At 38.6% G+C, this 16,447-nt stretch overlaps 1 long non-coding RNA gene across 3 annotated transcripts; it reads right to left on the bottom strand.

Annotated features, from left to right (window-relative positions):
* Positions 1–208: 208 nt before the first annotated feature.
* Positions 209–13,688, bottom strand: LOC120438265. 3 transcript variants are annotated; one of them, XR_005611745.1, is made up of 9 exons: positions 13,588–13,688; positions 7,628–7,701; positions 7,403–7,529; positions 7,122–7,310; positions 6,768–6,933; positions 6,565–6,647; positions 6,290–6,466; positions 6,036–6,143; positions 209–820 (listed from the first exon to the last, which is right to left on the bottom strand). It is a non-coding gene; the product is annotated as an uncharacterized LOC120438265 (long non-coding RNA). The 3 variants fall into 3 exon arrangements; XR_005611744.1 differs by having other exon boundaries at positions 7,403–7,701; XR_005611743.1 differs by lacking the exon at positions 13,588–13,688 and having other exon boundaries at positions 7,403–8,975.
* Between the last annotated feature and the right edge of the window lie 2,759 nt (positions 13,689–16,447).

The raw sequence follows: 16,447 nt of genomic DNA, 5'->3' as shown, positions 1-16,447 counted from the left end.
CACGTGGGGTGTAATTTCAAAATTATTTACAGCAGCCTCAGAGAAAACATTAGAACGAGGCAACTTCAACATAACAGACTACAGCTGATGCACCAGAATGTCATACTAGGGGTGGTTCTTTTAAATAGGAGGGATTAAGTAAATCAGAAACAAATGACACAGAGATGCAACAGGTATAATCAGGAAAAGTTTATTCCCAAGACGGACAGCAGGAATAAAAAAACAAAACAAAACATCTGTGCTAAAATTCCACAAGAATAGACATTCTAACAAAACTTATTTTGTATACTAAAATACCCTGAAGTATAGACAGTGGATTAACACGATGTAATATGTAAAACTGTAAAAACTACACTCACAAATAAACACTGAAATCAGAGTAAAACTAATTATAAAAAACAAATACAAATTCCCACTATGTGGATGTACATATGTGTATTGCTCACTTTACCATAAATTGTTTCTTCAGTCAGTGAAATGGTGCTTCAGCTTCAGCAGCAGTTTGCTCTCAAGGTTCTTGCTGTGAAGCTGTGACCGTTTGGCAGTGAACAGGAGTCCTGCATGACTAAAAAGTCTCTCACAGGCTGCAGATGCAGGAAGAGCTGTATTGACTTTGATCGACAGTTTCTTGATCTGAGAAAAGCCATGCAATAGCTCCACACCTCCAGTGTATGGACATTGGACAGTGAAAGGTACCTCTTCAGCTCCTCTGCTTCTGGCTTTCCTGACCCCATGGATCCATCATCTTCGTCAGTTAGGCTGCTGTTTGTGCTGGTCTCATCCAGCTGTGTGTCTAGGTGATGTCTGATGAAGTGGAGACCTGTGGAAAGATGTAAGGTTTTTGAAAGAATTAGGTCTGGTCATTATAGTGCTGTATACACTGCCAAGCTGCAGATGTTTGTTTGGAGCTAGCCTCCAAAAGCTGCCCATACACTGTGCAATTTTTGGCCCATTTTGACACGATTTTTCAATCGCGCAACCGTTTTGGGCAGCGGTCCCCAACCTCCGGGCCTCGGACCGGTACCGGTCCGTGAGTCGTTTGGTACCGGGCCGCGAGAGTTGAGGCTCAGGTGTGAAATGTATGGTTTTCAGGGTTTTTATCGGTTTTCAGCGTTATTTTGTTATCGTTTTTATCGTTAACTTGGTTTTCCTGGGTCTTTTCACGTGTTATGTTATGAATAAATCTTCTTTTTTATTTTGTTTATTTTGTTGTATTTATCCGCGACACCTTATTGCCGGTCCGTGAAAATATTGTCGGGCATAAACCGGTCCGTGGCGCAAAAAAGGTTGGGGACCGCTGGTTTTGGGGATTGGCCATGTTTTGCCTTAATCGTGTGTGCATCGTGTAGTATACATGGGGTAACGAAAAGCAGTTAACACCTCACGACCACCTCCCAATCATCAATCGTATGGTCGCATGATAATCAAACCAGTTTGAAATCCTGTCGCCTCTCACACTGCGCAGCACAAACACAGAAATGAAAGAAAAGGTGGAGCGGCACGGCAGCAGCGTGTGATCTGGAAACAAGAGATGGAGGCACAACTTGGAGGATGAGGCAAGCTCATCCGAGTACGTAAGCGTAAAGCTGCCACCCAGGCAAAAGAAAAATAGAGCTATATCACGTTATAACGTAAACATATTGTACAAACATTAAAAGTATATTGTTAGAACAATAAACCTTTCATGTTATAATGTGACATAGCTCTATTTTTCTTTTGCCCCGGTGGCAGCTCTACGCTTCCGTATCCGAGGCTTTTCAATGTGGCCTCACAAAATTATCACGACTACAACAACCATGAAGAGTTGGATGGACATTGCTGCTCAATCACAGCTGCCTCGTCAATGTTTTTCATTAGTAATTTAACAAAGTTGATGGTGTGTTTGTCTGTGTGAGTGAAAGACAGAGAGGGAGAGAAAGGGACAGATTTTGTATGATAAGCTTCATGTTATGGACTGTAGAAATGTTTAGCTTATTTTAGAGTTTAGACATGTAGGAATGTTTAGTTTGTTTTAGAGTTTAGAAATGTGTTAAGATAGAATGTAGAATTATGGTAGAGACACTGACGCTGCCCTGGATATGAATAAAGGCCTGACTGTGTCATGAACTTAGGAGTAGATCTTAGGAGACCCTCCCCAGTTGAACGGTGAAAGTAAGACAAAGAGGAGTTAAGGCTGAGTGGAAATTCCCCAGGGGATACCTGTGTGGGGGTCTCAACATTTAACTTGATAACTGTGGTCTGGAGGGGAGATGGTATTTATGGCCCCTAGGAAGAGACTCATACCCACAGTGTTTTAACTGATATACTCATACATCCACATGCACACTCACTCACGTGCACTCACATAGACGCGTGGGTACGCGCACACACAGGCACTCACGTGCTCATGCATACACACAGAGACAGAGTTTGGAGCACATTATGGGGATTTATGATGGGGTCGCCTCTATAAAGCTGGCTGTGACTAACAAAGGGGTGAAGATTGTTTCAGAGGGACACCGGCCTCGTCTTCCCTTCTAGAAGTGCATGCTTAAATGAAGATGAATAAAGATTTTGTGAAAATAACTACTGACTTCCGGTGCCATCTCTGGATCCCTCGACGAATAAAAGAACCGGGGTAAAACTGATTACGCAACAGGACGCACAGTTTGAGCACTCAGGTCGCATCAGGCCTATAGTGTGAGACCCTGCATCTGAACTTCTAACCCCTGCGATTTAATTGTACAGTTTGAGCAGGAGCTGAATAACATGACTGAAAAAAATCGCAGTGTTTGCCCAGCTTAAGGCAGACTGTTTAAACTAAATAAGCTGCTGTTTCACCTAATAAACCCCGTCAGCCGCAGTATTGCCTTCTGTTTTAACAGTTAAAGCAGTAGAGACGAGCTGTTTGCATGTTCGTGGAACTCTAGCGTCATTAAGCTGTTAGCTTACAGCTCACGCTAGCTAACCAGCGAGCAGTTAAAAAGACAGCTGAAGTTGCACAAAACACCCACAAACTTATCTCACTACAACGTAGCGCCGGAAATATGACTCGCAGCTCGAGCTCGACACAGCAGCTGTAACATAATGTAGCGTCCCTCCGACAGAAGACACAGACGATCGGCGTTCTGGTTACTGGTGTTTATTCAGATTAGTAACACGGGCTACTGTGGGCTGTAGCCAGCGCCAAAACAACAGGGAAAAAGCGCGCTCACAGCAACAACAACAATCTCCCTCCTCCTCTCTTTTTCCGCCACCACACACACAAGCTTCTCTTCACCCCCCGCCCCCCGAACACTCTCAGCCAACCACACACATGCTCTCCTCCAGACTCTCTGTCATTGGTAACTGATCTGATTGACAGGCCAACCGGCCTCTAGACTACTGCACGTTCAAGGACACTCAGTAAATCACCCTGCTGCGGGTGTGGTCCAACTATGCCATAGGTAACTGGTAATTCTGAACACAAAACACTGATAACACAAAAGTCAACTAACTTGTAACCCAGTCCGTTACAATAAGACTGACATCCAGCTAACCACAGCTAAAAAGATATTTAGAGAAAACTTACCTTTTCCTTAGGTTACGAGCTGAGTTGTTTAACGCTGAAAAGTTGGTTTGTTTTGGCTCTGACTGAAGCAGGGGCGGATCTAGAAGGGTGGCATGGGGTGGCAAGTGCCACCCTAAAATGAACCCTTGCCACCCCAAGTGCCACCCCAGTTTTGCATATGACAGTGTTGTTTATTAAAATAAGATAGCATTAACAGTTTGAGTGTAGTTACAGTCAACAGTGAATATAAATGCTAAAACTGAATATATTGCATAGTGTCCCCCCCTCCACCATTAACAAATGATTCAGCCCATATCAGGACCGGCTTTTTTCTTGTTTTCAGTAGCAAGGGATGGTTATGATTGTGCCAGAGCACATTTTGAACAACACCATGGGAATTTCGGATTTTGCACAGCTGGTTGGATGTTACACTCTGGAAATGGAAGGAAGGTGAGTGTTATTAACCCTCTGTGGTCCACGGACACGCTGCACCTCCAAATCAAATGACTAATTTAAGCTGACATAGCAACAAGCTGCAGCCATGCTGAGTCTCTATTTCAGCCCACATTGAAAGTTCGGACTTCAAAGTTTTTTAATTTTAATTACAGGCCAGTAAATCCAGAGTTATGATAATATATATAAGCCACGCTTTTTTCTAAACACTGTCGTCACGTTTTTGTGTGTGTGGGTTTTAAGCGTTTTCTAAGGACAGCGCGAAAACAGTAAAGAAAGGAAAAAATGCCACCTCTTTCCTATCGGTGGAAAATGCACCATGTCGACCAATTTTAAAAAAAAAAGTCAACATGTGGGATTTGGTTGTTTAGGAAGAGGGAAAAGTTTTGGGAGTGACGGTAACGGCAGCGAGACAGAGCGAGCGAGTGAGAGAGAGAGGGAGAGAGTTTTTAGATGTGGGAGATTTGTGACGTTTAGTGTGGAGTGTATACTTAGTGTGTTGTGTTGTGTAGTTGTTCTGTTGTGTAGTCGTTGTTTTGTCTTGTGTGTCAGTGAGGGCACTAATGAATGTCACTAAGGCACATTTGCAACGTAAACACTGTCACTAAGTAGAAAGCCAGCGGAGTGATACACCTCCTGTTGTCAGGCCTGCAGGTTTATCCCTGTGCTGTTCTCCTGTCTTTTGGTGGACAAACCTTTTTTTTTTACTGGCACACATCATTTGTGGGGCATCTTATTGCGAAACCTGACTGTTCTCTCATTTTAGTTTTAGTAATATTTTTAAATGGTTGTAGAAACGGCAGGTGTATTGGCTGCATTTTTAGATAAATAGTTGTATATGTTTACAAAATGTACATTTTATATTTGCATTTCAAGTTATAAAAATTTACTCAACATGTCTGTGGGTTTTTTTTACAGTAAAAAATGCTACTAGGATTTTAAGTTCTTTGTGTGATTTCAGATCAGTAATAGTACTATTAATAGTAATAGTAGTACTAATGCAGTATGTCAGTGAAAAAAACAACTCAATTCAGTTGAGCTGAAAAGAATGATACCAAACAAGGCAAGGGGGAAAAAAATAAAATGAAACAATCTGAGGGTGAAATACAAACGTAAACTCAAAAGTAGTCAAAAATGGCCGGTTGTATTTCAGACCTCAGTGGGTTAATCCAACAAATCATGAAAAATTAGGTTTAAATTTTTGTTCATGACAGTGCAGATTTCTGACATTTTGTATAATTTAAGCTGTAACAATGTGATTGTTTTCTAACAAAAAACAGTGTGAAACTTAAGTTAGACTTGTGTTTGTAAATGAACCGCCCCATGTTGTGTAGCTTTCTGGATTTTATACTTATTGGGCTACATATTTATTTATTATACAGGCTATAAAGTACATAACATCAAAACTCACATGTTTTATGTAACTAAAGTGTTTAATTATGTGGGCTACAGACAATAATTAAGTTATAGACTATAACGTGTATACTTACTGCATTTGAATCATTTTAACCATATGTAACCACCTGCATATGTGTTTGGGGGGAAAAAATGGCTTTGATTTTGCCACCCTATTTGATTTCTTTGCCACCCTCATGCCACCCTAAGAAAATTTCTCTAGATCCGCCCCTGAATACAGTAGGTCTCCAAAAGACAATGATCACCCTTGAAAGCTTGTTTAATTCATATGCCCTTGGCCTACAACTGCTGAAAACAAAGCTGTACATGGTGTGACCAGCAAAAAGCAAAAACCTGAGCTTCCTCCGCACTTGTGTCACCTACGGACATGCATTTTTGTCATTAAAGTGGGGGTTCACTAAGGCCCATGCCTAGGTGTAATACATTGTCAAAAAACATAAAAATTTCAGGTAATCAGTTGGAATACAGTTTGATAAAGCTGTATTCCACGAATGATAATTTATAATTTATAATTTATAATTGATGCTTTATAAATAGTCAAAGCAGACGCTTTACCCCAGAGGACAAAAGGAGTATGGCAATCGGGAGGACATCACAAGGTTTAATTATTGAAAATAATGGGAACATGATGACTTACCTCAGTTTTCTTTTTCTTCAGTGGCAGTTCGGTCACTAACGGTGACACGTACACACCTTTCCGTTTAATGCGTTTGTCTTTCCATTTCTCCATTTCCACGCGAAAAGACTGTTGATTACACATACATACTTTTAGTGCTTACTTATTTTATCAACTCTTAATTCTACAGTCATAGCCAAATGTTTTCACTTTTTCTTAGTTTCTTGTTCTATTTGTATAAAACATCATTTTCATTATTAGGAAGTTATTCATACCTTTTGTCTTGATTTTTTCATGTCTGCATATTCAAGCAGGAGGGCATCATGCATTTTTTGATAAATTTCCACAAAGTCATCAAGCCTTGTCAGTCTCCTTCTCTGGATACGGATTTTTTTCAAATCCCACTAGCTTTTCTCCATGATTCCTTGGGTTCTGTTGTCTTGTGTAAAATTCTTAAATACAATAGTACATTGTTTAAGTCAATATCTATGGACTGTAAATTTATATACAATTTAAGTTTCTTTTTCACTTATTCTTCTCGCTATGATACCTGGTTCTTGGATTGCTGAATGTCACTATAGAGTTTACTGAGCTGCTGGTAAGCAGGACCAGTACCATGACGTCCAAGATCCCCTAAGAAGAATACAAGTAACTCAAAAACATAATTAAAATAGATAATTCAACATTTATCACATTTACATTTATTAATAAATGACAATTTATGATAGTAATACAACAAATAAAAAAATGTACCGAGCATCATTGATGACCACAAAGTTGCATGTGGTAGAAGGTGATTTACCAGACCGGCAATAAATTTGGGTGCATGAAAGATGTTTCTTTCGCCCTCACAGTCCAGTGTTGCATTGTCAACAATTGCCTGGAAATGGGTCTTCAAGGGGGCATTCTGAACATCAGTCTGTAAAACAGATATATATCTGTATTCAGTAAGTTATCAAAGCAAAGAGAAATTAATTATATATAATGTTATTGTGGTTTAAAATATATATATATATTTTTAATAATTTAAATTCATTAATTCATTTGGGACATACACAAGTAAAAAAGTTATTAATAAGATTACTTAAATAATAAATCTTAGCTAACCTTGTAGTCCTCAGCAATCACAGTCTTTTCATCCAAATCCAGGGTCCCCCTTTTTTGCATAAGGATTTTCAAGTTGTTGTAGTGTTTTGTTACGTTCCTTCCACTACAAGGACTGCAAAACACTATTGCTGCACTATGGACAACATCATCCATGTCACATGCATTCCAAGCCTGTAGTTCTCTGGAATGCTGGGAAAATGAACGAATGAAATCACTGTTAGTAGGGCCTTTACATTACAAATCTTGTATTCTTTTTTAATTATTGATATAAATGTACTCACTGTTTTTTACAAAGGTCCTTGGCATTTTTCATGACATGGCTCAAACATCGATGAAGAATGGGAATGTTGAATTCCTGTGCCAGTGAGTAAGACATAGTACTTCTGCAGCAGATCCTCTAGACTTGTTCTGCAGAATGTCATGGAAATGGATCGAAGGAGTACTAGGGATCCATCACACATGAACATGACAGGCCTGTTGTAGGCCCGATTACCAAATGCTCTTACCAGATCAGTCTGAAAGGCCTGCAAGAAGTATGTCACAGAGGCAGTAGTGTGGTCACATGTGACATATGTAGCACCTGGAAGAGGAGAAGCACCTTTGGATGGGTTTCTGACAATCAACTCATACACATAATATGGTGGCCTTCCAGCACTTTCTTTTCTTATTATACTTCCAGTGGCATCAAAGTACACAATGTCTTCTTTGCATCTTTGATGAAAAACTGACAAGGTTTTCTTAGACCATAGCATTATGCCCTTTGGATGCATCAGCATCTTCTGCAGTACATCCTTTTCAGTGTCCTGATACTGTTGAATTATCTTTTGTAAACTCATCAACTCGTTGGGATCGGCTCTATTGGCTTTTCTTTCAGACCATGCAATGTTTTTCAAGACTTCTAAAGTTGGAGCATCATCCCTGTTGCCAGATTGGATCACCTTTTGTGGCACTTTCTGTAAAGACTCCAAGTACAAGCTCCTTGGTAATTTGTTTTTGAGGAGTTCTCCAGCACTTTGACGTGATTGTGCACGCACAGGCCGCCTTTTCAGCTCTTTGTTATTATGGCAGACCTCACCTCCTTTAAAAACGACTTCTGCTTTCAGTGTCTCTTCGTCATAAACCACCACATCCACAGTGACAGGGCAGTCCTGAAATCTGCAATACCCCATACACCTGAAAACCGGTGCCTTTGATCTTGAAGAAAGTTTTTTCACACTGTGTCTCTGAAATCCAAAACTGCAGTACGGATTAAGGGTTCTAGCATTTTTCTATGCCAACAACATAACTGGTAGCAGTTAGATTTTTGGCCATACAAGTGCTAACTAACACAGTCCTTTTTAATGTTTATTTGCTAATACACTATCACTAAGTTCTAAGTTTTAAAATTCACAGTGCAAATTACTGTAATCAACACTATAGTTAAAAAACACAAGCACTAATTCACTGTGTATAATACACATTCCCTACCTGATTTATTACTATTAATAATGTTATACTCTGTTAGATATACATTTTGAGTGGCTCCTAAACCACAAAGACAAGCTGTTAAAGACCGTTGCTCTGAACGTATTTTACAATCATTATCTCAATCACAATGACATGAAAGAGTCATTGTGTCAAGCCAATGAAAAATTTAAATCTGATAATACCCAGTGCAAATGCTTAAAAGAGAATTTATGACCTTATGTGACAAAAAGACTTTTGTGAGATGAGTTATTTATCATGGTGAACAGTGTTACTTATTATGGTTGTTTTACAACTAATTCAACCAAACATGGATTTTGTTTTAACGTATTTTTTCGTACTACAAAATGTTACGTATCTTTCAATTATCTCAATGTGTTATCACTTCTTTTTCTTAATGAATATTTATATTTAAAAAACGATACAACATCAAAAGTTTTAACTACGCTTAAATGGAGTGTGTTACTTTTAAATGTACGCCTAAGAGTACAAAACCTAATCTTAGGTATATGTTATATTTCTATACATATATGCTCTCCATCGGTTAGTATATCAATATTATTAAAGTTTTCAAATTCTAAAAATTATGATTTTAGACACATTTCTGGACGAAGACTATATACAAAGCGCAAACAATCTAAAACAATTTTATATAATTAGACTGAGGAAAATAACTGGCATTAAATGGCTAGAATGTTCTCGTTTCTTGTTAATAGTCCAATTTTTAGTGTTAATTACTCACCTTTCCATTTTATTGTTGGTGGGTAAACCGAAAATTTTTGTCCACGTAGGCCTCGAAGAAAAGTTCAGTGTACTAATAATAAGTATATGTAATGACAGCGTAACCACATATAACCGTTTCCTGTCACAATGAAAGCTACGTTATCTGTCCGTACGATGCAACGACTCAATAAATACCGAAAGATCAAAGGTGGGTTGGCTATATGTCATGTGACTCTTGTCCCACACATCAGTTTGCATTGAATTAACAAAAATACTAATTTAATTCTAATAATGAAGCAAAAAACTAAAAAGGTTAAGGCAATGTACAACCTTTTAATGTCATGTATAAAATATAATCAAAATAGTATTGGCAGAAATATTTCTATGAGTTACAGTATGAAAAAAACAAAAAAATGTATGAAACCTGCAATCAAAAGGCAAGATATTGTATAGGTAATTCATAATATTAATGTTAAAGACAATGAGTGTCAGAGAAAAAGACAAAAGCATATTGCTTAAAATATATTGTAAAAGATGTGATTAAAGACTTTCATATAAATTATGAATTAAGACTACTATTACTTATAGTAACATGAAAATTAACAAACAAAGAGGAAAATATTATTTTCTATTGGACAAGTGAGTGAGTTAGATTTTCAACGTTTGTGCACTTAACATATTTACTGAGACAATCAAAATGAGCATGGAACAACATCTGTTGCATGCCATGGCATCCAGCTCTGTGTTTTCTGTTACTCTTGTCTTTCAGGTGTCAAGCCTCATTCTATTGTCCAATACAAAGGTAATTGGCACATCTCTATTGGCTGATCTGGGGAACAGTAGACCAATCGCTTGCCTGGGATAATTTAAAAAAACCGCTCCCAGGCCAGGTTGGCTTCTAACCGTCTTTGAACTTTTGTTAGTAGGTGTCTGTGTGTGTGAATAGAGTGTTTGGGTGTGAGGCTGGACAGATAAGATCGGGTACCCCAAACACATTCAAATGAGCTTTAAGTGTTAAAAACACTAGGTTAGGCAGGTGATGACACTTTTGTATCCTGGGACTGACCTTATGTGTCAAGCAGCTACACAGGCCTTTTGTTTTGCATATTATTAGATTTCCACTTTAGGGAAGTTGTTGGCATCTTTTTGTTTTAGTAATGTCTTTGATCTGGCTCAGCCGCCCGGTTCTCGTCCACAGCCTTTTTCTTTTGTTAAGCTTACTTTTATCAAGGCATGGTAAATGAACAGTAAACCTTGCCTGATGACTAATCTTCCGTTTCCCTCTCATTGATTTATTTGGGTTGTCATGGCAGAAGTATTAAACAATGCCTTTTATTAGAACATAAGCATTTAAGTTCAGTAATTTTATTTGAATTAGTTAAATATGAGTGGGCAACTCTGACCATGACAAGACTGCATTTGCTCTAAAAAAATTAATACAAAATTTAGACATATTGTTGTCATTATTTTTACTCTTCAATTTTATGTGTTTTTCTTTAAGATGGTATCAGAAGTTGCTCCTCCACCATGAAAAAAAAACCATCTGCATGTATTCTTTCACTACATCCACGATTCTCCTCTGTGGTCTTCCTCATTCATCCTGTTTGGAGCTTAATGTTCAACATCCTTTATCTATTAAAATTACAGAAGGAGAAGAAAATAATCATCAGAGCAGGAGTCATGATAAATGATAAATAGATTACTAGTACATACAAACATAACACTTGCATAATTTCTCTGATAACGCTGCATTGGATGGGTTTATTAACGGTGGGCTGAAATTGTACTACAGTATGCTGGTGAGGAACTTATTTGAGTGTTGAATAAAATGTCATCCGCAATCTGTATATGAATTGTCATTAAAACCATAGAGATTCTTACTTATAAATGAAAGAAAAGGACAATGCACATCAACATATAGTGTATATTTTTTTGAAACATTACAAAGATACAGGTAATTCTGGGTTCACCTGAATTACAGATTAGACTGGTGGACAAGCAGAGATGTTGTGTACAACTGGTGACAGCATCAGTGACAGGGATGCCAAAAGGAAGAACACATTAATCAGCAAGGCTGGAAGCAGAATTAGGAGGCGCCAGAGTCAGTGAGGGTCAGAGATCAATGAACAAATTGCCCACCTTCATGGATAATGCATCACCCTCAAAAGGATTCAAAATTTGGGCCATGAAGAACAGTTCAGGAAACCTATTTTATTGTTTCGTCTCATGAAACTGTATAAATGAAATGTAAATTTTGTTAAAGGCAAACACATTTGTAAGCCATAAGAAACAAACATGCTTTGCATTATACCTTCAAACATCTGCATAGATTTCATACAATATTTATTAACTGAATTTCCAAACATGTCTTGCATAGTGAGAGTATTTCTTTTACTGATGATATGTCAATGATATGTATTTTTTATGACTAAATAATGCTCTATCGAACACCTGGGAATAACAGCAGGTGTGGCAATTTTGTAATTAGTTGTTGAAATTTGATATTATTTTAGGCAGTATATTTTCTTAGCCTTTGTCATACTCTGTTAACACAGCAATCTCAGAAACCGTACAGTGAACTTGTCTGTGGATGACAGGGTGAAGAGTGGGGGTCACCCAGAGTCAGAATCCAGTGAAATATCTGCGTCACCTCTTACAGCTTTCCTGTAATCTGAGGTCAAAGATTTGAATATATAGAGTACAGTAGAGTAAATTGTGCAAAGTTTACTATCAATTTTCAGTAAAACCGTACAGTAAATTCGGCTGTGGATCACAGGGTGAAGAGTGGAGATGGCCTAGAGTCAGAATCCAGTGAGATATCAGTGTCACCTCTCATACTTTTCCTGTAATCTGAGGTCAAAGATTGAATATATAGAGTACAGTAGAGTAAATTGTGCAAAGTTTACTATCAATTTTCAGTAAAACCGTACAGTAAATTCGGCTGTGGATCACAGGGTGAAGAGTGGAGATGGCCTAGAGTCAGAATCCAGTGAGATATCAGTGTCACCTCTCATACTTTTCCTGTAATCTGAGGTCAAAGATTGAATATATAGAGTACAGTAGAGTAAAATGTGCAAAGTTTACTATCAATTTTCAGGAAAACCGTACAGTAAACTTGTCTGTGGATGACAGGGTGAAGAGTGGGGGTCACCCACAGTCAGAATCCAGTGAAATATCTGTGTCACCTCTTACAGTTTTCCTGTAAACTGAGGTCAAAGATTTGAATATACAGAGTACATTACAATAATTTGGGTAAAGTTTACTATCACTTTTCTCAAAAACCGTACAGTAAATTTGTCTGTGGATGACAGGATGAAGAGTGGGGGTCACCCAGAGTCAGAATCCGGTGAAATATGTGCGTCACCTCTTACAGTTTTCCTGTAATCTGAGGTCAAAAATGAAGATATTATAAAAGTACAGTACTGTATATTGGTTAAATTTTATTGTTAATTTTCTCTGAATTGTACTGTAATTTTGGCTTTGGATCATGGGGTGAAAAGTGGAGATGAACCAAATTTGGGAGTGGATATTGGAGTAAAATACTGTCAGGACACAAAAGACTGCGTTTCTTAGTCGGTCTTCATCCGTACCGTAATATACGTAAGAGCAGTGCAACCACATTTTAGGTGCGACTGGCGGGGCGGCTAGCTTGACTGTGACTTCGTAAGTGAGGGCTCACTTGACCGCAGTGAGAGGCGGACGGAGAGACGCAGGAAGAGCGAGGTGAACAACATAGATGAACCAGCAACGAGGACAGGTGAACACACACTATAAATACACACCAGTAATCAGGGGATGGGAAACAGGACGGAAACACACCTGGGAAACATAACAGCTGACGGGGCAGGGGAAACGTAAACAGAACACGCTGACATAAGACAGAGACCTTCAAAGTAAAACAGGAAACACATGCACGTAATGACACAGACTCAGAGACGCGGACTAAACATAGAGACCTACTACACTAAGGGGATGCACAAGCAGGGAAGACACCAAACAGAGGGAACACCACTAAACCCTAGGAAACCCAAAACAACAGTCATAATACAAACCAATAACACTGGGTCACCGACCCAGGACCATGGCAGAAGCAGTGACGGATGAACAGCGGGACCACTGTGTGCTGTTTATTAATAAACAAAATATATTCCTATATGACAACATGCATAAAAGCAGAACGGTATTTGTACATCAGTGGGAAAATAGCGGTGGCTTGCTAGCTTTTGTGCAGCTTCCCCGGGTCAGTGAAAACTTTCAAGAGAGAAATGAATGAACTTACTAGGCTGCCAGCTTCACATATCTTCCTCCAAGCTCGGTCCTTTAGATTCCTGTCTCGGTACACAAAGCAGCTGGTGTCGTAAAGCTCCGGGTTGTTTGCAGGTTGATTAGCCTTTCCTCCTTATTGAAGTATGAAGGGCTTTGGCTGGATCTGCCCCTTACAGCCACGTCACCAGCCTCCTGATTGGTTGTCGCGGCGCGATTTGACGCTGGAGTTCAAATTTTTCCAACTCGAGCGGTTGGCGCGATACGCGCGTATGCACAAAATGCAACACAAAATCTGACACGCGTGGTTTTCTTCGCGACTCAAACGTGCCAGACGCGCTGCTGTTTCACGCGTTTTCACGACGCAAATCTGCTTCCGAATTTTCGCGTGTCATCGCAGGAGATCGGGCTTTTCCATTGACTTTACATGTAAACCTGACGCTCTGGCCGCCTCTATCGCATTCGGTGTGAACACACCGTTAAAAACAATGTCTGAAAACTTCATGCCAACAGCATGTTTTTAAGAAAAATCAAACATATTTTCCTTCAAGATCATTTTAGAGTTTTTAATGAGCTGCAGGATCCTTGTTCAGTGTGAGTGGAGAACAGTGAAGTCTCCTCCTCTGATAAACCTCCACAGGTACCACTGAAAACAGTTAAATTAGTTTGAATCTGAAATCATGGCTCAAACTACTTGTTCTGAGACCATTTCTTTATTTTTCACACCAAACTGTTTAATAAGATAAACTCTACGCAGACTTCATCAAATATAACTAACGCTTTAACATTATCAGAATTTCATAATACAAACTTCAAATCAACAAGAAAACAGTTGCAAACATGTGGATCAAAATTCATTAAAAAACAACATGTGGACTTCAAGGACTAAATACACTAAAGTGAAAGGAGGAACAAAAAATTGAGGTTTAACAGAATTTGAATTAAGTAAAAGTCACCTGTTATCTTTAAAATGGTCCAGATGTGTGCTGCTGTTTTTAACTTTCAACATTTCGTTGCTGCCACTGTGAATAAGATTGTGTTCTTTGCCTAATTGAATAAAGGTTACACTGACTCACTGCTTCATCTTCTGGTACAAACTGGTATTATATGGAAGTACAGCCCAAAACCAGTTTAGCTCGAGTTTCTTTTTTCTGAACATAAAGTCACAGCAGGTGTTGTTTCAAAGCTGGTGGACAGATTTAGTTCATTTTGGAGGTTTTAACAGCAACTGCTGTGAAATTATTTGCAGTTTTGGGAGAAAATGATTTAAGAGAAGATTTTACAACAGCAAAAGATTAAATATGAATGAAGAATTGAAATTTAACTGAGGTAACACATAAAATGAATACATAAAAAATAATTTAATTTTAGAAAAACTAAGAAAGCTAAAATAAAAGAAATTGATATATAAAACCATATCTGCAATTTTGATACATGGTTAGTTTGGTAAAAAAGACATTCCTATAACTTTAATAATACAGTAACAAGTACAACTACTAAACACTACTGTGTCCTAAGGAAACAAAGACTAAAATGTAACAGGGAGAACATTTTAGAGAATTCAAATCCCTCAAAGGAAAAAAACATAAATTTGATATGCATATCTATACATGCAGCTTCCTAAATGTAACATTCAGGATTATTCACTGCAGCTCCAGAAATCAGAGCTACCTCATCAGATCCAAGTGTGACATCAGCTGACACTCTTTACAGGAGATTCCATCTGAACTCTGTGGAGCCTGATCTCAAGGTTTTTAAGTCTGACCCTGAAACCAGAAGAGGATCTTTCTCTCTCTTCAGATCCATTGTGATCCAGTGATTTCAGTCCTGCATGATCAGGCTGATGTTTGCACAGAGCAGATAATGAAGTGAATGTTTTTGCACATTGGTAACAGTGAAACAGTTTATTTACAGTGTGGGATCGTTTGTGTTCGGAGTATGAACTGAGATTCCCGAAGCTCTTGTCACACTGGTCACAGCTGAAGTTCACTTCCATGTGTGTACGTTCATGTTTGTTACGATGACCTGATTGTGAGAAGCTTTTGTCACAGTGTCTGCACTTGTATGGTGTCTCTTCTGTGTGGATTCCCTTATGCTTTTTCTTTAAGCTCACGTGCAGTGGTGAAGGATGACCCACACTGGTCACATATGTGCTTTTTGACCACACTGTGGAAGAGTTCATGTATTTTTAATGTACTTGGTGTGTGGAAGCCTCTCCCACATTCTTTGCAGTAGTTCATTTTGTCTCCAGTGTGTCGACGTTGATGTGGTTTTAGGTCCCGTTGATGATTGAAGTTTTTCCACAAAGGTCACAGAGAAACTCTTTCCCACCACCACAGTGACGACAGGGTTGAGAAATGGATCCATGTGCGTCACTCTGCTTCTAAACAAAGACAGTGTAAATCAGGGAATTCCTTCAACGTTTTTATCCTGAACCTCGCCTGAAATAAAGAGCATCTCTGCCAACGTCCAATTACATTTTACTGTTTACACTATAAAACTCAGGTTACTTCTTCATTTTTCCAAACAGTTCATTCAGTATAACTCCATAAGTTTACTGATCAGACTTGTTCCAAACTATCAGGTTACAATTACAAAATATAAATAAATACATCCTCACAGTAACTGCACTTGTAGAGTTACTTTCTGGTGTGGATCTGTTGGTGGATATTCAGCTGATGTGGATATTTAAAAGTCTTCTCACACAGGTCACATTTATAAGGTCTCTCCTCAGTGTGACTAAACATGTGTCGTTTTAACTGTGCATCTGTTACAAACAGTTTCCCACACTGATCACAGCAGTAAACATCATTTCCAGTGTGAATCCGTAGGTGACTATTTCGGTAGTGTTTGTCACTGAAACTTTTTCCACAAAA

The sequence above is a fragment of the Oreochromis aureus genome, linkage group 3 (assembly GCF_013358895.1).
Source record: "Oreochromis aureus strain Israel breed Guangdong linkage group 3, ZZ_aureus, whole genome shotgun sequence".
Taxonomy (NCBI): Eukaryota; Metazoa; Chordata; class Actinopteri; order Cichliformes; family Cichlidae; genus Oreochromis; species Oreochromis aureus.
This window is presented reverse-complemented; position numbering and strand designations above follow the sequence as displayed.